This window comes from Vidua chalybeata, chromosome 3 (genome assembly GCF_026979565.1).
Source record: "Vidua chalybeata isolate OUT-0048 chromosome 3, bVidCha1 merged haplotype, whole genome shotgun sequence".
Lineage (NCBI taxonomy): Eukaryota > Metazoa > Chordata > Aves > Passeriformes > Viduidae > Vidua > Vidua chalybeata.
In genome coordinates, this window is record NC_071532.1 from 90,008,278 (window position 1) to 90,035,142 (window position 26,865).

At 43.7% G+C, this 26,865-nt stretch overlaps 1 protein-coding gene and 1 long non-coding RNA gene across 4 annotated transcripts in view; one reads left to right on the forward strand and one right to left on the reverse strand.

Annotated features, from left to right (window-relative positions):
• Positions 1-226: 226 nt before the first annotated feature.
• On the reverse strand, positions 227-15,330 carry LOC128785669 (uncharacterized). Its single transcript, XR_008429973.1, has 3 exons — positions 15,175-15,330; positions 13,747-13,845; positions 227-474 (listed from the first exon to the last, which is right to left on the reverse strand). It is a non-coding gene; the product is annotated as an uncharacterized LOC128785669 (long non-coding RNA).
• A 172-nt stretch (positions 15,331-15,502) lies between these two features.
• ELOVL5 (ELOVL fatty acid elongase 5) overlaps positions 15,503-26,865 on the forward strand; it is a 39,643-nt gene continuing 28,280 nt past the window's right edge. The window contains exons 1-2 of one of the 3 annotated variants that reach the window (XM_053938428.1): positions 15,532-15,573; positions 16,694-16,767. The gene's annotated coding sequence lies outside the window, so the exon portion shown is untranslated. Of the gene's footprint in view, positions 15,574-16,592; positions 16,611-16,693; positions 16,768-26,865 lie in introns of those variants that run through there. The other 2 variants (XM_053938429.1, XM_053938430.1) reach the window with 2 other exon arrangements.

Genomic DNA, 26,865 nt, shown 5'->3' on the forward strand with positions numbered 1-26,865 from the left:
ATTACCTTTCATTTTTCTTGTCTGCTTATCCACTCACCAGTGATGTTGTATTACCTACATCTGCACTGAGGTTTTGTTTAAATGTATGAAGGCAATACCCTTAGAGTCCTTTGCAAAAACATTGAACATATTTTGGGAAAAATTTTATTTAACTTTTTTGAAAGAGGAAGACAGATCAAGAGTACAGCATGCCTGCTGTCCTGTCCTGTCCACTACAGCAGTTATTAGTAACCAATGGGTAGAGAGAGAAAGCTGTTTCTGAGGAGCATTTACCCCTTTTGAATGTTGCATTTGAATTGTGTAATTACAAGAACAAGGAAAGCAATACAAAAATCACAAAAAAGGTGAATTTGATAAAAGCTTCATCCTTTACAAAATGTAGAAGAGACAGTAGGTGACTTTGCTGCATTTAGTCCTTGTCCTTAATAGTCCGTGTTGCAGGAGGTGTAAGGAACGGCATAAAATTTCAAGTTACTGCAAGACAAGAAAGTGGTTATTGCTCTGCTGACACATGTACTTACACACATCTTTCTGGCCAGATATAACAGCCTGCAATGTATCCACATTTTAAAGCCTCTTCCCAATACCAGAGGACACAAAATTGTTGCAAAATGCTTTAAGTGGTTTCTCTTAAATAATTCTCATCTTCTGGTAGATAAGATTACCACACAATTTAACATTTTATGTGAAAACTATTATTTTGTCATGTTTTCATAGCAAAACCAAAATCTCCTCTTGCCGCAAGCTAAATTTCTTGTGGATCCTGGAAAAAAGAGTAAGAAATCAAGTACAGGATTATGCAGACATTAGAGCTCATTCTTGTGCTTTCAGTAAGGCCCTCTGTGGATGACAAAAATACATTTGTACTTATCATTATATGTTTGGCTTCTTCAGTTGCTGCCTGGAAATCAATATTGCACTAGCATATTTTTGGTAGTATTGTAAAAAAATCACAAGAGCAGCTCAGGAATATTTCACTGTTAATAATACCTTGAGCCTGTCTAACAGGCTTACTCAGTGACCTCAGAGCAAGCACTGAACTCTACAGCTGGGAGGGAAAAGGGGAAAACATGGCTTTCAGGAGGAGTTCAAGTGTGCCCCAGCCATGGCTGGCTGTTTGCCACATCTGGGGAATAGTTCACTGACAAAGATGGGAAGTGCCAATGTCATTTTCCCCAGCAAAGCATTAAAACTGTTTCCCCCTGCTGCCAATGCCACTGTTTTTGACCATGCATTGAAAACAAAGGGCATCTGTTCTTATGGATTTAAAACCATAATTTGTTTTATATATAGAAAGAATAAATCTGTTAAGTTTTTCTTCATTGTCAGGCATGACTCTGTTTGGGCTTATGGCCATTCATGTTCAAAGTCCAATTGTTTTCCCTTATGTTTCCCAAGTATTATTTTTATAAAGCGGTTGTTCCTCTCTGACTGGATAGCAGCAGAAGTAAATCAGCTTCCACGTGTTGAGAAACAAAGGAACAATGAAACATTCAGCCAAGCTTGCCTCAACAGATTACTCTATTTTTTTTATACTTTCAAGGCAATTTGAAAGGAAAACTGCCCAAGAGCTCCGAGGTTTTGGGAGGAGGTACTCTGAGCAGCAACTGTGACTCTCCTGGGAGATTAGGGGCCATATCCTCCCCTCACAAAAGCTCCTGGAAATTGTGCAATTGCTCAGAGCTGGGAGAATAATTTGATCTGTTTTCTTGCGGTGGCACACTGAGGGTAAATTACTGTGATTAAAGATTTATGTTTGTCAGTTGAAGTTCATCAATTTGGTCTATGACAGCGGCTCCAAATTTCTCAGCAGAATAAGCAAAATTCAAGCGTGAAGAGACTCTGCTTATGGTTCTGGGGAGAGGTGAAAAAGCAAAGTGGGATCAGAGCCATCAGGTGCCAGGATTTTGGGAGTAAGTGCAGCCAAGGTAGGCAGCTCACAGCTCCCCTGTCTTGCTGCCACAGGCAGCTTCCCAGCCTTGCTTGTAACATTGATGAATCCTGCTCAGCCTTTCTCAGCCTGGGGCAGTTGTTATTTCCATCCCTGCAGCCAACAGGTTTTACATGATTTTCCTGTGGGCTGACAGCAAACAGACAATGGAGGCCAGCTGTCACCTGGGAAGCTGACAAGGCACTTCTGTTCAATTGCCTGGAGTAAGTAGTAGATGGCATTTATATGCAGGGTCTCTCCTGTCTGGAAGCACATAGCTGTTAATAAGGCTAGGGCCATATTTTAGACCTTGAAAGCAACTTCCAGTTGTGTGATCTGAAACCCAGCAAAATTATTAAGCACCTTGCTCTAAGACATGAAAAAGTGGCAGAGACAGAGAGAGGAGGGCATCATCTACATGCCTTCAGTCAGGAGCTGCAGTAAGGACATGGTGCGAACACATCTCCCTAGCACTCCTAGGACATGCAGAAAGATACCAAACCTAGCTCAAGCTGTTGAAGATAATTTCAACAGGCAGTCATGTGGGCTGGAAAACAGCTGGAAAACAGCCAAGATGATGATTAGCACTGTACAAAAAAGGCACCAGGGATCAGTAATGATGAGGTCTATCTGATGAGCTGCTGCTGGGCTTGGAGCACTGGGTGCTGTGTTTCCAACATGCTGAGCAGTTCTCCTGCCATTTGCCCTTTGCACAATGACCAGCTGGAGAGCTGAGCAGAAGTGCTGACAGACCCTGGCATTTTTCCCTTCTGATTTTCTGCCTTTCTTTAGCAGGAGGAAGGTTCAGGTACTTGGCAAAGCCAGGGAGATGGTTTACCTTCAGCTGGCTGGACTGCTGGTGCTAGCAAACATTTCCAAGAAAGTGAAGCTTACAGCTTCTGTTGCCGTTTTAAAATAAGATACGGATCTGGGTTTTGCCACTGATATTTCAAAAAAGAGAATGTTACAATAGATTTTATATGAATGGATGTATTCTTTATAGTTCAACAGTTTATTTAGGCTGTTCAAAATGCCATCTATTTTCCAGGTAGCATTTCCTCATTACCATCTCTTCAGATTTCACATGATTTCTTTCTGCTCCTCAGCTCTGCCCTTAGGATAACTTCCTTTTGTTTTCCTACCAGTGTTCTACTAGCTTTCAGTTTTACTTTATGACCTCTCTTGATTCTTTCTCTCAGCTAACTAAACTGAATAACCAACACCATAAATATTTGTGATTTTGGTGATACTAGATAATATAAAAAGGAGGGAGGTACAGGAAGGAAGTACATATTTTTAGAAGAAAAAGAGGATGCTCTGAAAGTACCTGAAGACAGATGCCAGCTATGCTGGTATTGAAAAAAATACCATATGCCATGGGTGAATGCTTTTCTGATCTGAATTCATCTGAGGGATGAAACATGGTCTGATGGAGGAACTTTGGTCCTAACCACAGGATTTAAGATGACGTGACCATGCAAATATAGTGTGAAGAAAGAGACTTCTGTGTTCTCTGGTGAACAAGGCCCCAACATCCCCATGCTGGACTGTGAGGGTGCACTCAATAGTCATGGTTAGAAGAGCGCAGACTGACAGACTGGAAGAGACATCAGCCAGTGGACAGTCAGTGGAGGGAGAAAATGCCAAGCAGAGGTTCATGTTACTAACACAAAACTGATCTGCAAATGGGCAAGACCAACAGATAAAGGTACTGGATGAGGTTGGAAGCAATTTGGGTCCCTAACTTCTGTTCAGCTTAGGTCCATTCAGCCCCAGACCACTACCCTTCCTGACAGTAAGCACAAGTCTCCATAGTGGTGCAGGCTGAGATGCTGTGCCAGGCATGGCATCATGACGGCCACATGCCTCACTGTTTGCTAGAATTTAAATAATTAAATTCAAATTTTAACAAAAATCGGAATAATCTAAACATAAAAACATACTTGTAGGTGTCTCACCAAGCAAAGCTTCTGGTAATGATACCAACCGTACAAATAGCATGCCCAGGGAGAGGGCTCCGAATAATGCCAACTGCTTTTCTCTCTTAAGGTACAGAAGATCTCATAAGACACAAGACACCTCCTCTACAGTCCTTATTTTCCTTTTCACAGCCATGGTCAGGACTTCACCCCTCCTGTCAGTTCTGGGAGCCCGGTGCTGCCTTCCAGTCTCATGCAGCCCAGAGAGATGCTTGCTGCGGCCAGGGCCACTTGCCCCTGGCCAGGGCAGGGCACTTTTGCACCTCAGCTAAAGCTAAAGCAATGTGAAGAGGGCATGACATAAATAATTAGTCCCTACACATCTGCTGGGATGTTATCAGCACCTCAGTCTGCCCCTCGGGCACCTCCTCAGGCACTCCCAGAAGAGGAGTGAGCATGAATCAAGCCAAGCACAACCTGTTCATGCCTTTAGCCAAAGCTCCTTGGCCTCGCCAGCAAAAAAAAAAAAAAAAAAAAAAGCAAACCATGCCTTGAAGTACCTCAGGGCGTGGCTCGCAGCAGCACATCCTGAGGCAGGACTGACTGTGGAAAACAAAACACAAGCTTCCCGGCAAGGGCTGGGCCAAAGCGGCACCTGAGTCACCGCGGCTGCCCCGCGGACGCCGCGATGGGAGCGCTGCTCCCTGCAGCACGATCCCGGCGGCCAGCGCTGAGCACAGAGCCGGGGTGACCCTGCCCCCAGCCCTCACTCCTAGAATCTGCAAGTTCACTCCTCCGCTTACAGTTTTTACGGAATGCAGAATCTTGTCTGATAGATAAAACTGAAATGAGTACAGAATTTGGTTTCTTTCCTCTTCACAAGAGACGGGGTTTTTTTTCAGATAAAATAGCATTTAAAAGGGAATATGATAACGATGGGGATTTTTAATAGCTTTTACCCAAAGTGATAGAATTAGTCATGATCCAAGAACAATTTGCCACACAAAATCCAATTATTAGTTGTTGTCTAAAATCAATGTGAGGCTCATTCCTTCTACTGTTAAAATCAATGGCACTTTGAGTTTAAGAAGAAGCTGGATCCTGGTTCCGTAAAAATGTAAACCAGATCTTTCCCTCCTTGCCCTGCTCTTTTTTAAAAAAAGAAACCCATTACACCTTAGCTATGTTAATTTACTGCACCTACCCAGGCAGGTTGCTGACACAGTTCTACATGTAGGCAATTAGGTGTGCAATGTTGTGCTGCAAGCATCAACTGGGGATGAGTATTTTATAAAGCCAACGTTGCACATCATTCATTTGGGATGTGCAAGCTTCCCCTGCTGATTCATGTCAAATCAATTCTACATACTGTAGAGTACAATGGTGCAGTAAGAAACACTGATAAATGTATTAAACAGAGGCACTAGCTTGTGGTGCCAATACACACAGAGTGGAGTTCAAAGCCCCTCAGTGCCTGTGTGGCCCATCCTGCCACCCCTGGGGATAGTCATCCTTTAAAGCCGCAGCACTGGGAACGCTAAGCCTCCTTGTCAGAGCAATGTTCCAGAAGAAATCAGATGACTGCAGCTTTTAAGTCAGTTTGGCAGAGGCTAGGGTTGAGGAAAGGGCAGGAGAACAGCAAGCACCTTGAAATAAAACAGAGGATCCACGTATAACAAAGCTGTGTGTTGGAAGCAGGAGGGGTGGTAAGTAGTCTTGCCCACAGGTCACATCCCACAGAGCTCCTTGTGGATGGGGCAGCAGGCACAATACAAACACAGTTGAGGAAGAGATGCTCTGCCTCAACCCGCCCTGGAATCCAGGCACTCATGGGGCAAACATACATTGCTGCTTCAGTGTCAGACATCTGCCAGCTTTATGAGCTGAAACGCACTTTTCTGCCTTCCTTTAAAAAAGACAACTCTCCATTATCAAAAGGCAAATCTGGACTCAGTTATTCTCCCATTCTGATATTAATGGGCTTCACGCTGTTGGCATTATTATACAAGTCTTTACAGTGTGGGTGGAAGCAGAAAGTCTGCCAAGATCTTCAAAACTATGTGAAGAATGGGGGTTTCTGATGAGAGCCTCTGATGATGAATCTCCTGCTACTGCATTCGTGAGAACAGGGCAGAAGTCTGAGCTCTGCACTACCTTTTCTCTGCTGACAGTGCTCTCACTGCAGAGCTGGAACAAAAATGCAATGATTATAAAAGGTGACACGATCAATGATCCATACAAGGGATATAACAAGGCAACTAGCTTGTCAAAATTATATGAGGAGCAGTTATAGCAAAAAAGCAAATAGACTCAGTGATGCTTCTTTTTCCTCGTAAAAGTAGGTTGAAAAAACCAGGATACATCAAAGGTGACAGTTCATTGTACTTGGCAGCAGTTCAAAGGTAGAATGTCTTGTCCATGCTGTGCAGGGCTCACGCCCACTATCTGCAAGAGGTAAGAAACAAGGAGCATGGACACCTCATACAGAATAAAGAAGTGAACTCATTATTCTTCCAAGTTTCAGAGGATGCTCTATGCAGCCCCCTACACAGAAAATGCACATAGTTAATGAGGAACAACTGTAATAAAATAACAACTCCCTGGCTGGCAGGTGACATAAAGGAATTATGTAAAAAAGTACCCCATTGAGCCTCTAATGCTTCCACTGGTATAAATAAAAAGACAAAAAGAGCTGTTTACAAAGACTATCCATGTATGTTAAGTCCATGCAAAAACCTGCATTCAAGTGAAAGGTGAGGAGGGTGTCAGGATATCACCTATCTGGAGCTAAAGCTTCAAAGCAGTTTTCTCAGTGATAACTGCATCTGGAGTTGAGTGCATTTCAGCTCAGACAATTTTTAACTTGTCTAATTTTATCATGTTGGTAGTGATACTATAATTATGAGAAGAGAGGCACTCTCATATACATGCCTAGAAGAGTTGCTGGTGCTGAGGAGAGCGGGTAGCAGCAGTAAGTGTCCTCAGCATACACTGAACTACTTTAGCTCTTGTTAAAATGTATGTAAGGGCTCAGGCGCCTGCAGCTGACCAAGTGCCTGCGCAGAAGCAAAAACTAAAAGCTCTCAGTCCCCAGCAAAAGCATAGCATGGTACCTTTGATCTGCAAAGGTTTAGACTCATGCGCTTTATTTCTCATTTCCAACAGAGAGTAAGAGCACAAACAACTTATTGGCTTGATGTGGTAATTCATTTAAGACAAGTAACTTGGCATTTCTGAGTTCCAGGTGTTTTGTCCTGACACAGAGAAGCTATCCTGGAGATGAAAGGGTCCAGGGACATCCCACAACAGCCATTCCCATGCAGAGGCTGGGGGCAGCAGTGAACAAGCCACAGCAACTTTCAATTTTAGAATAATTCAGTGAATAAAATTACTCCAACAATAAAATAAAAGCAGCCTTTAGTCCAACTATACTAAAGCACTTCCTTTTAAATGGGAAAAAACACAATTACAAGAACACAGAATGCTTCTAAATTTGATTAGATACAAATTTGGTATTTAAAGTTATCAAATCATAACTGTACAGCAATTAGACAGTGATACAGCCAAAGCAAAAAATGAGATCAAGTTCAAAACCAAAATATTTTGCCACAGAAATCATAGAAAAGATAAACCTTAAATGCAAGAGACAAAACTGTAGCAGGACTCAAAAACTGTAGCAGGACTTTTGCCTCATTTAAAATGGAGTTATATGGGACAAATAAGGACAGACAAAAAACAAGGACTGTATATCATAATTCCGGTACTTTCATAAAGGCAGCTGCTTAGAGGTGTGTATGCATTAACCTGCTACTCAGGGAAGCAGTCAACATGACCCACATCCATCTCATCATCAGCGTCATGAAGCTAAGTAGGATGGATATGGATGTGAAAGGTCACTATGTAGATTCTGACAATACTGTAATCATGCCATCCTCCTTTTCAAACAGACCAATGAACACAAGAAACCCTAATAATTGTTTGTTAGATATTGCTGCTCAAATACTGAAATGAAAATTTGTGTCAAAGGATTGGAAACAAAAATTACAGCAGACAAATAAACAGGTTTCAGCATACTGCAGCTTGAAAATGCTAAAAATGCAATAAATTATGAAGCTAGGAAGTTGTAAAGAAGACTATAGACCAAATTATGTACCAGAGGCACAGGAGAAATGTTAGGTGTCATCAGAATAGGTGTAAGGCTTAATGAATAAAGCATAAAACTAAAAGACAGGACTGTAAGCTCAAATGTATTTATTCGTAAAAGACAAGTCTGGAGAAATGTCACCTCAGCAGCATTAAAAAAAAAAAAAAAAGTTTTGGAAGCAAACCCAAGTATTTTAAATACTATTTTCATGCTGAAGTAAGTAGACACTTTGTTTGAAAAGAGTTGTGAGGAAGGCAAGATGCAAGAAATTAATGAGACTAACCAGAGCATTGTCTTACATATAATTTATTTTCCAAAGTGTAAATCAGTCTTGCTTCTTTAAAGATCAGTCCCCAGAGACTACAGCCTCTGCTCAAAGCAAGAACTCTTCTTTCCCAGGACCCCATCACGACCTTCTGTGGACTTTAACATGGCTTTGGTTGGCAGTCACAGTCTCAACCTACACACTTGGGACATGATGATCTGTGGGGCTGGGGATGTTCTTTCTGGCTGCTGACCTTGCACAGCAGGAATAGTTCAGGATCTTTGGATATGCGAAGGAAAATCTCAGTCTGCCTAAGGGTGAGGGAATGGATTCAACCATCTCTAAGACTTTTGCTTACTTACAACTTCAGGATGAGCCCATGAGGCTCCTCTGCATAGTGAACAGGAGTGTACCCAGTCTTCCCCTAGAGCTCCTTGGGTCATTATCAAAATTGTTCCAGGGGATGTGACATTTCTATACCTTCTCCCATGTAAGTATTTGAAGTGTACTATGCATGCACATAGTGGGAGAGTCCCTGCCCTGAGTTTACAGTGTGAGTGGTCAAAACAAGAGAAGAGTGAGGGAGAAAGAGAGGAATATCCACCATTTTTTTATCTCATTATCTACCTATATCTTGTATTGTTCACAGCTGGGAAAAAACTGCATTCCTATGAGAATAAAACACAAATTACCCATCCTTCCCAGGAAAAGCCAAAATACTTTTAATCTGACAAGACGTTACGTTAAAATACCTCCTACACAAAATCTGACCTGGATTGGTTACTATATCACTCACCAAAGACTACTCCCAATAGCTGGCAGGTTGCTGCTGGTAGCTTACAGCTGAGGAGCCCACCCAAGGCCCCATCACAGTTCTCCTGAGGTCAGCAGCAGGGCTAGAAACATCAACAGCAGCCATTGCTTTGAGTGGCTCACTCTTCAGCTGCACATCTCCAGAGGGCTCTCTGAAGATGATCAGTGAGAATGGGAAAAACCTCAAAACACCAGTTATTTTGTATGTTTAATTTTTATCTTGGCATTTTTTTTTTTCCAACTGTCTGTAAAATACATTATCAGCCTTCCTTTCTCCCAGGCCTTGTGAGTGGAGGTCCCAAGAAGGCTGCAAAGACCACAGGGCAAAGGCAGGTTCTGCCTTCCGGGTGAGAGCTGGAATAATCCTTAAAAGTGGGAAAGGATATCTGAACATTTTAGCTGAGCAAGCAGCAGAGACGGCACACTGGATTTGCACGTTCTGCTGGGGAGATGGGCAGGAGAGGGCTAAGAGTTGTGTACTGAGGCTTTAGTATCCTGCAGCCAGGAAGGCAGGCTGCAGGCTGGTCTGCACAGATAGTGATACTTCAATAAAACAGACTATTGAAATAGTATACAATAGTTTTAACTCAGGACAAATGTCCAGGTATAATGGTTTTCTCAAAATGCACAATAGATTTTCTATGCACACTTAAAGCTGAAAGAGGAAAGGACTTATATCAGGATCAGAGTGCTCTGTAGGGAAACAGTCTCCTCAAAAACATGATGACAGTGATGACTGAATAACTGTCCTGACATCATGAGGTCCACCAACAAAGCAGTTTGAATAGATTTAATACTTTTAAAATTCCAACACGGAATGACAACCATTCAGATTCATTACATGTTTTCAGACAAACCAGAGCATTTACAAAAATACTTTCCCTCATCTCTTTTTTAAAAACATTATTCACTGTTTGCTCTAATCAGTAAGACAGTGTTTTTTCTCAAGAACAGGATTATCTCAAACAGTTTACACTGGCTGTGATTAAAGAGAAAGGGATAGGCAGCATGGCACACAAAGAGGGATTGCAAATGCTGCCCTTAACTGATTCTCTAAATCAGAACACCTAATACTCCATGGAAATACAGTGTTGCACTCCTACCAGCTCCCTTATACTGAGTAATATGACAGGTCCAAATCCCAGTCCCACTAGTTCTGAGATTAAGAAGAACATTGATGTCAGGCTGCAATGGACAATGATGGATTTATGATTCTTTGGAAAACCACACATTGATTTTAAGGATTAGATGTTGTAATCCATACAGCAAGTCAACAAAAACACACCATAGCAGAAACAGGCAAGGAGCAAGGCATCCAATTACTAGTCACCTAGGACTTGGCTTTCCACAGTGCTCAGATTCTGCCTCTTCTCTCTCAAAAGGCAGGAGTACAATACAATGAGATACAGTTTAAAATAATGCAGCTTATACTTTGTTCACCCTACTCTGATTAGCATTAGCTCATATAAAACCACTCTCCTCCAGCAGAAGCTGCTTGTTATATGAAGTGAAAATATATTTTCCGCTTAAAGAGCTTCTACTCTTCACTGTAGATGTGCCCAAATTTTGAGGGGAATACCCAAAAGTAGGCAGGGAAGGAGAGAGCAGAGCCAGGCTCACAGGGCTGTCTGGGGCTGGAGCAGAGCAGTGGGACAGAGGCACACCAGGGTGACTCTCCATGCTGCCCCGTCCCCAGCACACTGCAGTCAACCCAGCAACCCCTGGATGGGCTAAGGTGGGTCATGCCCTGCCACAGCCTGGGTCTGCCCCAGAGAGAGCTGTGGTCTGAGTACAGGGTTATAAACAAGCCAGTACAGATTTCCACTTCTCCTGCAGACACTGTGAAAGAGGAGGCAGACTGCAGACGGCACTAGCCACACGCGTTAGCTGAGCTAGTCACTACGTAACTCTGGGTTAAGTGACCACTTTCTTCATACCCATTTTGGAACTACTTGATCATTAGAAACACCTTGTTATTCTTTCTGTGTCTCCTATTAGCAGCCCCAACAGCGCCATAGGAGCAAACTAGGTGTTACATAGTGGCAAGATTCTTGTGACTCATTAGTCTCTGAACTCAAGGCAAATAAAGCTTTAGCAGCATTGACAAAGGTGGACTTTAATCACATTTTCTCTCTGAAATTATGAGCAGCATGGTAAGAAAGAAGAACATACTAACAACAGTGACAGAGGAAATTCTGTAATTATTTGACCTATTTGACAAGAAATAAAATATTTTGGTCTTGTGGGACACTATTTGGGGTAAATCTGGCTCTTAAAACACACTGAAAGTTTGGTGAGTTGGTGTAGGTCTTCAAGCTAATTCAATTATTTGCCTACACTACCGCACACTGCAGGGAGACGTAAGAGGAAGAGGAAATGCAGAATAGTAACTACTGTTAATGTAAAATGCATGAAAATGGATTATAAACAGAGGGCCAAGAATTTTTTTCCACTCTAGCCCGTAAGAATTTTGCAAAAAGCACCCTCAAAAGCTAAGAACAGTTGGTAACATGATCATGCCTCAGAACAGAAAGTGAGTGCATTCACACCAGTTCTGTGTTGGAATCTCAAAACAGCAGCTTCATCCAGTCACTTGCTTATGAGTCCTGAAAATACAAAATTGTGAAGAAAGACTTCCTTGGAAGTTTTTTTCTACAACAGCCAAGTACTTAAAAGTTAGACAAAGCTATACACACAGCATGAGGCATTTGTCATCTGCACAACAGAAGAAAACACCATATTCAGAAGAAATAGATGTTGCAGTTTCAAGCCTGATCCTTTAGTCCAGTGTTTGATCTAGGAACAGTAATCACATCCCATTTACTGTGCTGATAAAGAACATGGAGCTGCCACAGTCAGTTTGGATGGATGCCAAGGCAAACTCAGGGCAGAACTGAAAAATCCTGTTAAGATGACTGAGTGGGAAATGATGGCTATTTATTCTAATAAATTTGTTAATTTACTTCTGGAAAATCTTGATTAATTTGTTTCTAATCAAAACAAGGACCTATTCATTACAGTGTGGATGATGAACCACTACTACATAGGCATAGCTAGGATTTCTAACAATCTTTTTTTTCAAAAAAAGAAGACAGATTTGGTAACTCACCCCCCAAAAGATGACTATTTGGGCTTGTTTCCCTGGAAGACACACTTCTAACCCTTTATCCAGGCTAATTTCAAACACCATGCTGGTGGGCCTTCCATTCCAAGCTCATTTGTCCTCTCAGTTTCTGCAGCTCTCACTGACTTTTCCCTTTATTTCAAAATGTTCCAGCTGTTCTCTTCCTACCCATACTCTCAAACACTAGTATCTATTTAACATCTTCCCTTTGTGTACCATTGATTGAGGATAGCTCTATCTGTTGAGGCCTCTTTGTCACCTCTACTGCTGCTGCCTAGGCTGGGTCACCTAGGACTTGGCTTTCCACAGTGCTCAGATTCTGCCTCTTTTCTCTCAAAAGGCAGGAGTACAATACAATGAGATACAGTTTAAAATTATATGCAAGGTATAACTTATTTTACATAAGCCCTAGCAATTCTTCTGTCTAAATCCTGAATAGTGTTTAATTTGCCCTTCTTTAAACCCTGAAGCCCTTCCTTAGCAAACATACCAGCAGCAATTTCATCAGTGCTCGGTGGAGAGGTCAATGGTAATGTCCTCAATTCTGACAAACCTGCAGATGCTCCAAGAAGATGAGGATGATGCTGGGACTCAGTACATCTGCAGCTCAGAATGACACTGGCCAGCTCCTACCTCTATTAAATGCCAAACATTAGTGCCAAGACATTTGGCATTGTTTGCTTAGTTCTCCCAAATGGGCAATTCTGAAATGACATTTCCCATGCTGGAACATTGCTCTTGTTCTCTGACTGGTAACAGCATGAGCACTTTGGAGAGACCTGGAGAGGGATGAACCAGAAGACCAGCTGGCAGTCTGGGAGTCTCACACTAGAGCTGGGCTGGCAAAACCAAAATCTCACCCCTCAGCCTCATTGTTTCCTCCATCAGCTGTTGTGTCATCCCTCTCCAGTGCCACTTACTTGGCACCCTGGGCATACAGAGTCCCATTAAAACCCCACCACCAAACAAGAAAGGCAAGCTCCACAGTGAAGGGAGGCACAGCAGGTACGTGCCAGCCTCTGGTGGGCCTGGGGCATGCTTCCCTGCCTGTGGGATGCAGTGTGGGGACCAGGAAGCAGCACATCTCTTTCCTGCACAGGGTACTGCTCACTGGCCAGCTACACTCCCTGTGCCCTGTTGCTCGATCCCTTTCTGCATCTCAAGTTCTTAATTTTTATTTTTAAACAACCAGATTGAGTCTTAATTATTTAAGCACCTTCCAGATTTAGAAAGCTGTTTTGGCTGTGAAAGTAACACTCAGTGTAATCATCTCTCATCAATAAACCATGGAAACAAATGTGTATGCCTCTTGGGAAGGAATTTTATTTAAAGCACACTGAAAAGTGTTTTAAATAAAGCGTGAAAGATGTGAAAAGACCTAATGCTGGTCATGTTTCAGTGAGCTCAGCACATTTTGGCTCCAGTGAGAAAAAAATGGGACTTGTGCCTTATACAATTAAGACAGCTTGACTTCTCACAAATACGAAGGGATGCCTCAGAAACATCCAAAACACAAACTTGGCCCAAGGGCCTTCAGAAAGGCACACTCACCTGACAGTTGTGATGGTTTTTGTAGGGTTTGGGGATTTTTTCCAAAGTGTTAAAACACATAGGCAAGGGTTTGGTCCTTCAGGGAAATAAAGATTTGAGCTTTAAAACAAAAAAGAGGAAAAAACCCTGCAGCATCAACCAAATAGCAGTCCTAACACCCCACTCTAATAAAAGAAATAAGAGGAAGGAATCTCAAAGCACCCTCTTTGGCATAGCCTCAATGCTTACTTTAGTGAGAGATTTTGTCTTATCCCAGAAAGCTTTAAGGAACATAATTTCTGATCCCACTGGGAAAAACTCTGCATTATTGTACTCATAGAATCATAGAATCATAGTATATCCTGGGTCAGAGGGCCTCCCCAGGATCACTGTGTCCAACTCCTGACCCTGCATAGGGCACCCCAAGAGTCACACCATGTTCCCAAGAGCATTGTCCAAATGCTTCATGAACTCTGTCAGGTTTGGTGCTGTGACCACTGCCCTGGGGAGCTGTTCCAGCGCCCAACCACCCTCTGGGTGAAGAACCTTTTTTCTGATATCCAACCTAAACCTCCCCTGACTCTGCTCCATGACATCTCCTCAAGTCCTGCCTCTGGTCACAAGAGTGAAGAGATCAGTGCCTGCTCCTCCACCATCCCTCATGACGATGCTGAAAAGCACAGTGAGGTCTCCTCTCAGTCTCCTCCAGGCTGAAGAGACCAAGTGACCTCAGCCGCTCCTCCTATGGCTTCCCCTCAAGGCCCTTCACATCCTCCTTTTCATGCTCTCGAAAAGCTTAATGTCCTTTTTATATTGTGGTGACCAAAGGTTGCAATTGCTAACTGCTTCCCATAGAGTGGAGATACTTGATCTTGAATAAACCCCATGCAAATTGCTGCTTGACTCCTCTCCTTTGCAAAGCAAAGCTGCTCTTTATTTATGTAGCATTTTCATTTAATTAATGAAGAGACGGAACAAACTCTTACGGAGGGGGGAAAAATTAAAAGGTCATCTTCCATCATAAGGGAATACATGAGAGAGGGCAAGAAACAACCTGGTTTATTCCTGTTGGCCATACGAACATCAAGGCACCCTCACTGTACTGTTGCCCCGTTAGGACCTCGGGGAGGTAATGAAGTGTCTGGAGAGCATGGACAGAACTTTTCTTCCTCTGCTGAGCATCCCTGCCGTTGGAAAGGAGCCAAAGAAGGTGCTTTGAGATTCCTTCCTCAGACATCTGACACTGTGGGGACCAGCTCAGCATATGCATGTTAATTACACAACAAAACCAGAGGTTTTATTATATGACTGAGTTAAAAATACTATCTACTTAATTGCAGCCAGAGCTTACATTCAAAAATGCTGTCACGTTGCAAAGCCCGTTACTTCAAAACACAGGAAACATCAACTACATCTGCCCGCGACCTTTAATGTAGGCCCGTGGCTCACCTCATTATGAGAGTCTTTAATTACATGGCCCCATATTGTTTTTCACAGGGCCCCCCGCTGCCCCGGCCCGGCTGAGAGCCCTGAGGGCCCGAGCAGCGCTCCCCGCTGCCCTTCCCGCCCGGGACCTGTTGGGCGCGCCGGCCCCGCGCGCCGGGCGGCACGAGCCGCTCCCGAGCCGCCGCCGCCGCCCGATTGGCCCTCTGCCGCCGTGACGTCATAGCGCCCCTCCGCCGCCGCCCGTGAGCCCCCCGCACCACTCTGACGTCACCGTCAGCCCACGGCCGGCGGGAGGGCGGGGCCCGCCGCCCCGCGCCCGCCCCTCGGCCCCGCCCCCGCGGCTCGCAGCGGGACAGACCGGCCGGTGCCGCCCGCCGCCCCCAGCGCCGCCGCCGCCGCCAGGTAGGGCCGCGTCCCCGGCCGGGAGGGAGCGCAGCGCCGGGGCTCCCCGCCCGGAGACGGGATGCGGCGCGGCCGCCCGGGCCCGGAGGGGGATGCGGAGGACGAGAGGGGCGGGGGCCACGGCGGGCGGGGGTCGCCGCTCCGCGGGGCGCGCAACAAGTGAGGCGGCAGCGCTGGCCGTGCGCGGAGCGGAGGGGGGTGGCTTGGTGCCCGGCGGGGCTGTGGCCGGGGACGGGGCCGGCAGTGGCGGGCAGGCCGGCCGGGGAAGGGAGGGGACGGGGCGGCGGAAGGGACGGGGCTCTCGCCGGGAGCGTCTTTTCCCCGGTGCAGTTTAGTCAAGAGCATGATGCAATCCCGCATCGCCATGGATACTGCATCCCGGGCGGCGGCGGCAGCGTTTTCCGCCGTGCGGGGCACGGGGTGGGGTGAAATAACCGGGGTAGGAAGGGAGGAGAGCCCGCACCTCAGCCCCCGTCCTCGGCCGCAGCTGCCTTCCCGGGGAGCTCGCGGAGGGCTGAGCGCTGCCACGGCTCCAGACAGAAGCCCTGATCCGCGTTTTTCCGCCGTGGCGGGTGTGTGGGGTGTGCATCCCGCCAGCCCGGCCGCGCTGAGGCGGCTGCTGCCGGCACGGTGTCAGCGGAAGGGCTCGTCGGCCTCGGAAGGGAAGGCTGTTACCACTTCTTCCCTGAGCTCTTGCCCAGCGCCCCTGACCGCCTTACTGGCTTAGAGCTGGAGCCGCTGGTACGGTAGTTCGCGGGTCTGCGTGTGGGACAGGGCAGACGCCGCGTTAAACCAGCGCCCTGGAGATGTGCAGTGCTTCTGAAAGGGGCCCGCTCGTTTTAAAACCTAGGTGTTTAAAGAGCAAGTGCCTTAGGAAATGAGCAGAAAAGGAAGGGCAGACGACAGAAATGTGTCAGTGTGTCAGATGCCTGTGCAGGGACTGTCTTAAAAACTTTATGACTTTGCTTTTATCTCTTCATCTCCTGGAAGCCTTCGGGCACCAGCAGCATTAGAAGCCGTGCCTGGGGTTATGTGAGGTATTGTCTTGGGCAGTGTGTTTTCTCCTTCTCTGCCTGCGTTTGTTGCTTTTCTGCCCTCATTCCTTTCCCCTGATTCCCAGGGATGCAGCATCTGAGGATCCCACTCCAGAGAGCTTTCCGGTATCGATCTGTGCTGTGAGTCTGCAGACGAAAGGTCAGTTTTGCAGACCTGGGCAGGAACAGTAGCACCGTGGCTTGCTCAGCAAGGAGGGCTCCTGGCAGATGACAAGAGGCGTTTCTCCCTCCGGCAGCTGGGTGCACTGCCCTCTCCGTGCCCCAGCCGCCGCTGAACGGCAGTGCCCCGTACGGCTCATTTGTATTCTCAGTGCTTCGGGTGTTCTCTGATGCTGTGGGATTCAGTGCCATGGCCGAGTTCTTGTGGCTGCGAGAGAAAACTCCAGCAAAGAGCTCAGCCGGCTCCTAGCGATGGCGAGGGAAAACAAGGCAGGGGCATGGCTGCAGTTGGGATGCTTCCCATCAGGAAGTCTCTAAAACCGCTCTGTGCAAATGGAAACACGCCCTGCAGCTGAAACTAGAGGAGGATGAGCGTGCGGGCGTCTCCCGTGGCAGCACAGCCTTTCGCCAGAGTTTTGGGCCAGGTTGCTTCCAGGGTGAGGTTATCTCTGCCAGAGCAGCTCCCTGCCAGGACCTGGCAGCCGCGGACCTGCCGTAAACCGCCGGCTGAAATTATCGCCGGTGGCCCCGGTTGGGTGGAGAGTTTGCAGCTGTGAAGTTTTTGTAGATGCGGGCTAATGGTGCTGCTGCGTCAGTATTAAGCTGCTAGCGTGGAGGGAGGGGATTTATTTGGTTTAAATAAGAACTTGTGAATAACGCTGAGGTGTTTTGCGATGTATTTCACTCTTAAGACCTTCTCGCTCTTTTGGTGCAGTCACAGCCAGAGATTTTCCTCTGCTGTTAAAATACTCCATAGCTAGAGATAAGTCCTGGTGCCGGCTCACTGCTGCCAACAGCAGCTGAAGCTGTGTCAGGGAGAGTCAACCTGTGGCATATGTTATCATCTGATGCTGTTTAGCAAAAAAAGCTGGAGTTTTTAATATAAGTATTCGTGTATTTGTGGTGCACTAGACATAGTCTGCTTTCAGAGCAGCAAGTAGCCAACACATGTACTCTGGCTGGAGGTAGCTGTTCTTGCACACACAGAGAAGATTTTACCTGAAACTTGTGGTACCTGGAGATAGCTGGGGTCAGCTGGCTGGAGATCCCTTGCCAACTTTATGTGAACCTAGGAGCAAATGAAAAGACGACTGTGCAGAGTTTGCTGAAGTTAAGCACGGATTTGCCCTCAGGAATGCTGTTGCCAGCTGATATTGGTCAAAAGCACGAAAAGCGATGCCAGAATTTTGCTTTACTTTACTGAATTTCGTACAGAAATTCAGCTGGAAGCTCTTCGTGTTTTTAATTCATAAGTGGCTAAATGAATTTGTCATGTGTTCTGACTTAAGTCTCCTGTATTTTAGCATTCAAATGCAACCAGGGAGAGCAGCAGTGAAATGAATATGCAATGTTGCTTTGTCTTGCAAGCTGGCAAAGGTCTGCCTGATGGTCTCTGTGCCTCATGCTGCTTTTTAAAAAACAGATGCTCTTTGTGAGTTAGTGCCTTTTACCTAGCAACAGCTGATCAGATGGACTATCTTTGATTAAAACTCATGCATATTTGGTACTTAAATATAGCATCATTAATAATACTTAGTTTATGTGCTGTCTGACCAGTCTCTGGGTTTACTTATTGCAGTATTTTTAGTAAGTTGATGTTGTTCTTAAATTTCTCAGCATGAATTCTTCTTGTTGCATTCTTTGTCTTTAGTACAGCCAGAATGGAAATAACATATTTTGAATTCTCTAGTCTAATCTCTTCTTTCCCTGCTGACTTTCATTTTGTGTTGTTTATAAAAGGAATTAACTTAGAGAAGATAAGTTAACAGAACAAAAAAATTTTGAAATAGTACTGTCGGTCCATCAGGCCTCTGGACAGTTCCTTTAATTGCACTTACTTTTGCAACTTGCCAGGAGCAGATTTTTGGAAATATGTTTGAAGATTCAGATTTTTGGGAGTGATGGTAGAATTGACAATATTTTAGGATTTCAAGCTGACCTGGTGCTCAAGTCCAGCAGCCACAGACAGAGAGCCCAGAGCTAAGTGATCCACAGCTGCCCCTTTGCAAGCATGTTCCTTGTAAAGGACATTCAATTGCTAATTGGTTAAATGCTCTCAAGTACTGAGCTGACCTCATTCCTTTACCTTCCTCATTTTTGGGGCAGTAAATATTGCAACATCAGAAGCTTCTGTTTCTGCTGAGCTCGAAAAAAAGACACCCAGACAAAGCACAAGGTTAAAATACTTGTCTTCTGCCTTCTTCTGGTGGTCTCAGGAACCCTCACTCGGTGGCAGACAAAGCAAATCTCCCAGTTAATGCTGTCTGTATCCCACCTGAGAAAAAATTTTGGGAGAGAAGCAGCAGTTACCTACAGTTCCCTGTTAAAAGTGTCATGCCTCTGTGTACTGTTGTCCCCTCTGACCCTCTTGGACCTAGTGCTAAAAGTATGTCACCAGTCAGCATTCGTTCTTGCTGCTGCCTGCCCCATAGGCAGGGCAGGGGCAGTGTGGTGGTGTAGAGCAGTGGCTGGACGGGAAGGTGCCGTGTCAGGCACTGAGCCCACCTTCCCATCCAGCCTTAGCTCTCCGAGTCCGGGTTCCCACCACAACAGGGAAGCCAGAGTGCCTGTCCTGTGTGGAGTTGTCCCCTGTGACAACTCATGCCAGGAAGGTTCTTCAGGACTGAGAAAGTCCTTTGGAGTGAATGGGCTCTTGGTGGTGTGTTTTTGGTTTTTTGGGTTTGTTTTGGTTTTTCTTTGTTCAGGACATGGAGGTTTTATTCTCTGACTTTGAACTAGGAGAGGCAGGGGTGCTCTTTCATTGCTAAAGAGCCACAAATACCTCTGCCTATTCTTTCTTGGCACGTTGTTTTACTCCTGCTGTCTTAAAGTGGATCACAAGCAAAATGTTGTCTCTTCACAGCTACAAAAGCTCCACTTAGATTTGGCAGCTCTTCCTTTAGGGTGAGAAGGCATGTATAGGTAATTAGGCTGTTTACTATAACCTCCCCTATAACAACTCATTCATTTTGTCTTCTTAATGTCAATCCTCTTTTGTTACCTTCTGTCATTACCATGTCCTGAATTGGTTGTGTTGTCTTCCTTTAGGGTGAGAAGGCATGTATAGGTAATTAGGCTGTTTACTATAACCTCCCCTATAACAACTCATTCATTTTGTCTTCTTAATGTCAATCCTCTTTTGTTACCTTCTGTCATTACCATGTCCTGAATTGGTTGTGTGGGGGGTGATATCTGTAAAACTGTTTAGACATAGGAATACTATGGGGGCTGTTTGCCTCAGCTCTTGCAGTAATACTTTTGTTTTTCTGTTTTTACCATGTGCAAAATTACATTCTTCCCGGCTGCAGCATAAGCTTTTCAAAGCTGTTTTGCTATATAATAAACTGAAGAAATTGATGTTTTCTGCATGATAGTCAGAGCACACTTCTCCATGTCCATCCAGACACTTCAAAAAACTGATAATAATCTTCATAATGTAGTTGCTAATTTGTTTTGTGATTCTTAAATGTGTTGAAAAAATGCAGAGATTCCTGCAGTTTGTGCATACTGGCATTGAAAATGCTTTTTCCCTTAAATGGAGGAACACACAAGGAGAAATGAAAAGGATAATCAATGAATTACATAGTAGTTGGTCTGTCTAAAAACTTTTTTCCAGGTCAGATTGCTTTGCTATGACCTTTCCTAAGGCTGTTTAAATTTGGTTTTGCAGCAATACGGTTAAGAGGGCATTGCTTAGGCTGACATCCCTGCAGTTCCTGAGTGATGATTGGTAAAAGTGATTTATATCTGGGTTTCTGAGGGCACCAAGGCCTGTCCCCATCATCCAACAGAACAGCAGTTAGATCTTTGTTTGATGAGGGTAATGCAAACAGTGACATGAATTGATTTTTTGATTGATAAATCAAATAAATGCTGCCTTCAGTCTTATTATGGAAATAACTTGTAGAGTTGCTGTCAACTGTGTATGCATTGGATCTCCTTACATCTATTTAATGAAATTAATCTCCTGAAATTTATTGCCTTGGTTTCTCTGTTTGTGTTTTGGCATTTAGAACACATTATCTTACAGGGCAAATAAAAGCACAAGAGCAAACTTGTCTGAAGTATGTGGTTGGTAAATGCTTTCCTACTGTACTGGATGCATTGGAGAATGATTTAATTTTCTTGGTGAAACAGTCGACTTGCGTGAAACAGGAATAAACCTTACCAGGTGTAGAGATTTTACAAAAAATGCATGCTGCTAAGTGCAATTGTCATTTCTCCATGAAGAAATGAATCATCCTGCTTATGCTGAGCTCAGTGTGGTGAGTTGAGCTGGCCTTGGCATCTCGTTGCAACTGGGTATTTTTCATGCCCTTATTAAAACTTTATTAACTGTAGAGTTTGTGCTTCATTAATGATAGCTTTGTTAATGCCCAGTGGCATAATACTGAGCAGGTAGAAACATACAGACATTTCATGAATTTGTATTTAAGCTAAAGTTGTCTGTATGTAATTGACCTCTATGTCAAAACTTTGTATCGAACATATGCCTGCCAACTGATATGCTTTGGCCAGTGACTAAATATGCTGAGTTGCCCTAGAATTTATAAGAGATAAAATTTGCTTGTGCAATACAGCAAACGTGTAATAAACCTTTTTTCCTGCATTTTCAAATTGTGCCCTGTACTTTGATCCCTACATAACCCTCCTCTTTGAGACTCTGGGTCAGTGATTTGAGCAAAGTGACTGTTCTTCTGTTATCACTTGGAAGGCTCCTCTCCCTCTTGACCTTGAGAAAACTGTTTCTCTTCTTGCCAGCTGTCTTTGCGGTGATTGGAGGGTAATTGCTCTCTTCCTATGCGCATGTTCAGGCTCTCTGCTTTGAAACATGTACTTGATTTCAAAAAGGTGTAGTCTTGATTTCAGGTAACACCCCAGCTTTTCTGTATGCCAGTGGGAGTTTTTGTTGGTGTCATCTTAAGGACGTTATCAGGGTTAGACTATGTAATGAATTATGAATTTGCAGAATTATGTTGTTTAGTTTATTTAAGCAAATATACCTCTTATTTTTAGCTAGTTAATTCCTAAGCAGGCAAGTTTGCCGTTTTTCTTTTTTTTTTCTCCCTCACTTTTTGCTCTTAAAAGTTTGCTGGGAAGCATTTTGGGTTAAAGCAGTGTTTCTGCTGTGCCTGTGTTGACTAAAGAGCCCTTAGCAAGGGCTAGTTGTGGGAAAATTCCTTCTTCCCTTAGACGCCATACAGTTAAGGTTTGGAGCAGACCACAACTTTGTGGAGGAGCAGCTCCTCTGCTGAGTTAAAACCAGCTCTTAGAAATGAATAAAAGTAATTTACATTTGCCACTGCTGTATCATTGTCACCATAGTGGTCTGAAAGTAGAGGTCTAGTCCTTGAGTTGATCCTGTGTTCTCAGGTTTGGATTCACTTGAGACAATGAAGATTTGGGAAACTATAGGCCTTTATACCTTAATCTATGTAGGTTTCCCCATAGATACACTATTTCTATACACATAATTGAATCAGAAAGCTTCAGTTAACCTTTTCCTGAAGGAATATTTCCTGCTCTTGCGTTACTTTTAAAAATACTAGTCTTTCGAATCATCTCCTTGCCAAACAGTAGGGAGAACCTTTGACTTAAATAACAATAATTAAACTGGTTAGGAGGATGACATTCTTCAATGTTTAACATCGTCCTGCCCTTTAGAAAAAGAAACTTGAGAAACCTTTTTGCATGTTGAAGTTCAAATGTCACGTTACTTCGGGTGCGTGGCCTGTGTGCCTGCCACAAACCATCTGTGGGGTCAGTTCATTCACATGGCTGCTCGCATGCTTGTGAGGAAGGGCCACTGTTGGGAAAGGCACACAAATCTGGATTTGGCTTTGAAGGACACAGTGAAAGTTGTGCTTGCATTTTGTGTATGTGCTTCTGTGGATTGCAGGGCATCAGATGCTTATGCTGAATATCTGATTGTGGATTGGTGGTTCATTTCTGTTTTGCAGTACTGATGTGGAGAGTTTGCTCTTGACTGATCACAGACCCTGTGAACTGGTGCAAACTCATCTGGTTGTTCTAAATTAGGGTCATGCATTTATCCCTTGCAATTTACATTTATCCCTTGATTCACTTGGTGTACAGTGGCATTTTGGCATGTTGTTAAGGTTTGTGTTAATCTTGTGATCATGACTTTGTGCATGCATAAAGCCTCATTAATGGGGAAAATACCTGTGTTTGTACAGCATGGTGCAGAAAATTCTTTTTTTTTCCAAGATATGTGATCTAGTGACAGAAAGTAAGCTGCTAGGCCAGTAGGCCTGGTTACTTATGGATTCTTTTCTCTGAGTCTGTAACACGCCTAAGCAGAAAAGCCTCTTTCAAAATAATTGAGCAGGTTTTTTCATATTTTTTTTAATTCTGACTTGTTTGTCACCTAGAAGGTGCAGCTTAGACCATGGTTGCCTCTGCAGCCTCTTGTTTGCTCTGCCTGTAGGAGAGGTGGGTGGGTTTGCCCAGCCACTAGACTCAGCCATGGGCTGGGAAGTTTTATGTGAGTGTCTCCATCACCATCTGCAAGAGCTTAAAACACAGTGTAAGGACTAGAAGAGACCACAAGTACGAGGGAGCACCAGCAATATAGGGTGGCAGATCCTTACAGAGATTGAGACAGATGGTACTGGACAAGTCAGTAAGGAGTACTGCATTTGTTTGTTCAGTTAAAAATGAGGAGTAAAATTATAGCAATACAGGTAATCACAGAAAGCCCACTGTGTTTCAGTGTAGATCATTGCCCTGCTAATGCATGAATTGTGCTGCTGCCTCTACTTTCTTATAGGTAAAAATTGTACGTGGCTGTAAGTAATTTTTAGAATTGACAGTGTCAGACCACTTGTCATGTGAGTTTAAATAGTATGAGCTCTGTGTCCTAGTTTCATCTGGAATAATTTTCTTCTTAGTAGCTGGTACAGTGCTGTGTTTTGGGTTTAGTATGAGAATAATGCTGATAACACACTGTTTCAATTGTTGCTGAGCAGGGTGTACTCTAAATCAAGGACTTATCAGTGTTCCATGCTCTGCCAGGGAGCAGGTGTATAAGAAACTGGGAGGAAGCACAATTAGGACAGCTGACCCAAACTGGCCAAAGGCATATTCCATAGTGCAGAACATCATGGTCAGTGTGTAAACTGAGGGGAGTTGGCTGGGAAGCTCCAATTGCTGTTCAGGGAAGGGCTGGGCATCGGTCAGTGAGTAGTGAGCAGCTGTAATGTGCATCACTTGTCTTTCTTGGGTTTTATTCCTCCCTCTCTATCTCCTTTTTCATTATTATTATTATTATTGTTGTTACTGTAATTGTTAATTTTAGTACATTTATTAAACTGTTCCTAACACAGAGGCTTTACCTTTTTCTGATTCTCTCCCCTATTCCACCGGGTCTGCAGAGGGGTGAGCGAGCAGCTGTGGGGTCTTATTTACCAGGTGGGGTCAAAGCATGACACTCTGGCCCTTGTTTTGCAGCCTTCATTAGATTCCCAGGTAATTTTTTCTGGAGACCATACCCAATTCTCCACTTTTACTTGACAGGTTCCCAGAACCTCTGACTACTTTATTCTTTTTTTAGTCCTTTCAAAACCATCATCATCTCCCTTTGAAGCACACAAAAGCAGGCTGCAAGTCTGGTCATGCCTTGCAGAATAAAAATAATATCCTTTGATACTTCTTTGTATTGATTTCTTGTTCTATCACCACTGCTAAGTGGTTGCATTATGGTGCAGGAAGGGACTGCTAATGTTGTTTTCAAATGCTTATCTTTTTTTTTAAAGTCTGTCTTAATTGCTTCATACTTTCTAAATTCAGTGCTGGACTTGTTTAGATCAGAGACGCAAATCTAAACTCCAGTTGAACAATTGCAGAGCTATGATGAATTTCCAGTTGTGCAGACTGAATGCTTCTGGGTTTCACAAAACACATCAGGCTCAAACGATGCATCAGCTCAGGTATTGGTTACATATAGCACAATGCAGTTTTCTAAGCATCTGTAGGACTGACTTTGTGTCTTAAAATATACATTTAAGAAGCTGTTAAAGTACAGTTTTGCATCCTGAAGTATGAGAAACAGAGATGTTTCTCTGAGAGAGCTCAGTAATGTTGCCAGATTTTAACTACACTTTACAATGTATGAAAAACAATCCTCTTGGAGTGTTTTGTTTACATCCTTTAGTGTTGTGTTGCCTTCAAAGGAGAGGTGCATGGCCTTGGGAAGGAGATGACCATCTTTGAACCTGCAGTGACTGAGTGGCCAACTGCACGTGTGAAGAAGCCTAGCAGAGAAGTGATGTGGTTTTCCACCCCTCTCCTTACTTAATTTTTTGTTGCTGCACCTTTTCGCACTTTAGTATGTCTGTCTGTATCTATTTCTCAGTCTTTGCTTTTTAAACTCTTACTCACCCAACACCCTGAAGGGTTGTTTTGCAGAACGGAGGAGCAAGGCTGGGTTTTGCACTGAACCAATGAAGAAGCTCTAATCAGCCATTGATGGTTCTGGCACATCCTCACTTTACAGCATCATTGCTATTCTAAGATTCTTACCAAATTCCCACCTAAGCTGTCAGTCATTAGCATGAGAGTAGAATATTAACAAAGTTTTTTTGGCAGGTTTTAATTTTTTATTTTTTCCCTACTTTTATTTCTCCACCACATACCAGTTCCAGTGTGGGGATATGAACTTGAGCATTTAACTCCCTGGTCGAGAATAACAGGTCTGTTTAATTGAAGGGTCCTTTTGCTGCTGTTTGGTTTAGAGATGACACATGTGTGTGGAGGGCTTATATTACATAGAGATAAAAACATGGTGGAAAAATAATCTGCAGCTATAGGTGTTTTGATACTTGAAAAATTGCTTAATGAAAGGGGTTTTTGCACAAAAACATGTTTTGCTTTTAGCATACAGTAAAAATAGAGATGTGGTCTTGGTGAGATTCCAGAGGGGAAGACTTTGAGGGAGCTGCTGACATGAGTAAGCAATTTAATTGCCTGAAGTATTATTCTGTATTGTACACAGTCTGTACAAAACTTGTATGAAATAGGTACACTCAGAATGTACAGGGTTTACTTGCTGAGCAACTTTTTATATGTTGACATTTTTATAATTAATGTGCAGAGTCTTAATATAGAAGCTGAAGAACACCTCTTTTGCCCCCAGAGTTGAAAGAGTTGCTTTACAAGTGTTGCTGATGAAACACCACTTGATTCTGTCCTTTGACTCCTGGCAGAACATGAGCACTTATAAAATACACTGTAAGTTAGGTTTTCAGTTTGCTGCAGTCAGCATTGTTTCCTATGTGTAAATCACAAATTACGCAGCAATGTGTTTTTCTCATCTAACAAATTTAATAATAAGCTTTGGGCATCAAGTAAAAAATACTTGGTGTTACGAGAACGTCAAGCTTCCCGCTGAAATTTAGTCTTGGGCTACTGTGTTCAAGATGTGTCTCAAATCACTAGTAAGGTTGTTGTTTGTTTTTTCTTGCAGCATAGCATGTTTCTTACAGTGTAACATATAAGGCTGAGAAATAAAGGAGATTCTTCCCCTCTGTCGTCCAGTCCCTCAGGCCAGGGTGTATGAAGAGGTTTTGGTCATATTGAAATAAAAAGCTAAGCAGACAGTGAATCTTTTTCTGTGTATTTATTTTCATTAGCACCATTTCTGTGGGAATATTTTAGCTGTGTTTAGATTGAATAAAGCATTAAAGTTGCCTTTTCTTGAAAGAAACGTTTTGTTGGTTCTTCATGCCTTTGGTGCCTTCATGGTTACCTTTTTCTCCCTTTCCCTACCTAACCTGCCTTGAGACCATCCTTAGTCCTGCAGTTTTCAAGACAGAAACAGGCTAACACATCCTAAAATCTGTCTCTTTCATAGTTTGAACATATCAAGGTTGGGCTTTTTGTTGTTATTTGCTTTTTACAGTGCAATAATCTGTCAGTTCATGCTGCTTCAATTATAATTCAGAAATCTTCTAAGCTGACTCTGCCTGACGTATTCCGTGTGACCTTTTGTTACTTCGTGCTTTCTTTTTTCTGCAAATTTTGTACTTTTCACTAGAACCATTCTTATATGTAAAATTAT